We start from the raw sequence: 2,361 nt of genomic DNA on the forward strand, positions 1-2,361 counted from the left end.
TACTCGATTAATTTATTATTGACTTATGATAAACTTTTTTGGCTCTCTCACTTGCTATCGAGAATTAAATTTTTATTCCTCGGGACATAACTGAGTTGGTTACGACGTAGCAGAGTTGTAGAAGAGGACAATGATTCGAATTCTGGCTTCGCCAGGTAATACCCTCCTGTGTCGTGATCAATTGCAGTTTCTCGATTTACCTCCTCAACTGCAGTTTCTCGATTTACCTCCTCACAGATGGTCATGGGATCGACCGATCATATGAGACCACTAAGATAACAAATTTCATCTTTTACAAAAGAGATTTAAATTTTTATTTAATTTTATAATTTTATTTCATCTTAACCTAGTCAGTTATATTCGAGATCAATTTGAATATTCTAAATCAATATTATCGTTGCTTCTTTCAAAGTTGAAGTGTCGGTCGATTTACTTGCCAATTTAATTATTTACATGTGTAAAACAGTACAAAACACTCGTTAAATCTCTGGTTCTTCACCAAAAAGCTGAGTACACTCTCAGCATCTTGTCTCTTCCGTTCGTCCTCTTCAATGTCTATCGGAAACAAAGCCTCGGTTCGCTTCGTGGTTCATCATCTCGGTCACGGCGGAGGCGGCTCCGCCCGCTGCCGCCTGTGCTACGCCGTTGCTGTCTCCTTCCTCCTCAGTTATCTCATCTTGCTGTCGGGCGAACTAAGCTTGCCGGCGACGACTCGGTTGACCAGCTCCCTCTGCGACGGGAGGTATATCTTTGTTCAGGAGCTTCCGCCGCGTTTTAATGTTGATCTCGTTCGAAACTGCTGCGTGTTCAGCCGCTGGGCCGGCGACGCCTGCCGCCTGGCCGACAACGGCGGCTTTGGCCGCGCCCTCGGCGGCGACTGGTACGCCACTGACCAGTTCGCGCTGGAACTCATATTCCATGGTCGAATGCGGCAGTACGAGTGCCTCACCGGACGACCCCGCCCGCGCCGCCGCCGTGTTCGTGCCGTTCTACCCCGGGCTCGAGATGGGGCACCACCTCTGGGGATCTAATGCCTCCGTGCGCGACGCGGCGCCTCTGGAGCTTGTGCGGTGGCTCCGGTCGAGACCGGAGTGGGCGGCGATGGGCGGGAGGGACCACTTCATGGTCTCTGGGAGGATTACTTGGGACTTCCGGCGGTGGACGGAGGACGGCGATTGGGGCAGCAAGCTGCTGCTTCTCCCCGAGCTCGAGAACATGACGACGCTGGTGAGACTATGAAAACTATCTGCAATTTTTTGTTCGATTTTTAGTTAAAAACTACTGAAAAGTTTCGATTTCGATTTGGTTTCGTTAATAATTTCGACAGATTATTGAATCGAGTCCATGGCACCGCAACGACATGGCGATTCCCTACCCGACGTACTTCCACCCTTCCACGGTAGACGAGCTCACGGCGTGGCAAAAGAGAGTCCTGAAACAGAGCCGACCGTGGCTCTTCTCCTTCGCCGGCGCACCTCGATGGCGGCCGCCCAACTCCACTGCCTCCCTCCGCGACCTCTCCATCGAGCAGTGCCGCGCCTCCTCAAGATGCAAGCTGATCGACTGCGACGGCGAACGGGCTAGCGCGTGCTTCTCCCCTCTCCGCATAATGGCTCTGTTCGAAAGCTCCGTCTTCTGCCTTCAGCCGGTGGGGGACTCCCCCACGCGGCGCTCCACCTTCGACGCCATGGTCGCCGGATGCGTGCCGGTATTCTTCCACCCCGGCTCCGCCTACACGCAGTACGAATGGCACCTGCCGCGGGACTACCGGAGGTACTCGGTGTTCCTGCCGGAGGAGGTGGTGAGGCAGGGAAACGAGAGCATCGAGCTGGCGCTTCGGAAATTCACGGCGGAGGAAGTGGTGGCAATGCGAGAGGAGGTAGTGGGCATGCTGCCGAGGTTGGTGTACGGCGATCGCCGGAGAGGAGCGGCGGAGTTCGAGGACGCGTTCGATGTGGCGGTGGAGAGGGTGACAGAGAGGGCGGAGAAGCAGAGGAAGCAAATGAGAGAAGGGTCTTCAGACGACGTGGCCGAAGAAAAGTATACATGGAAGCAGAGTTTGGTGGGTGCAAATGTGGGTGACCGTGACTGGGATCGTTACTTTGCTCTATAAAGACGAAACAACGGCTTGTATGATTTGACATCCATTTTAAAATATATGATAGAACCATCTCGACTCGACATTTTTATTTATATTTCTTTTAATAGTTTTAAAAATAAATTGCTCTTTTAAATATTCCTGAGAAGGAAACTTTTACAAGTAATCTTCTCTCTAATGCATACAAATTAGGATCTTTTTCCAATCATTCCTTATTAAATTTTTTATCGATTTTTTAAATTTTGTTTGTATTTATTTTTATT

General features: G+C 50.6%; 1 pseudogene; it reads left to right on the plus strand.

Annotated features, from left to right (window-relative positions):
- The first annotated feature begins 551 nt into the window (after positions 1 to 551).
- On the plus strand, positions 552 to 2,113 carry LOC141832435 (xyloglucan galactosyltransferase KATAMARI1 homolog; annotated as a pseudogene).
- Positions 2,114 to 2,361: the final 248 nt, after the last annotated feature.

This window comes from Curcuma longa, chromosome 7 (assembly GCF_044706935.1).
Source record: "Curcuma longa cultivar G26 ecotype Majalengka, Jawa Barat chromosome 7, ITB_CL_G26_1.1, whole genome shotgun sequence".
Lineage (NCBI taxonomy): Eukaryota > Viridiplantae > Streptophyta > Magnoliopsida > Zingiberales > Zingiberaceae > Curcuma > Curcuma longa.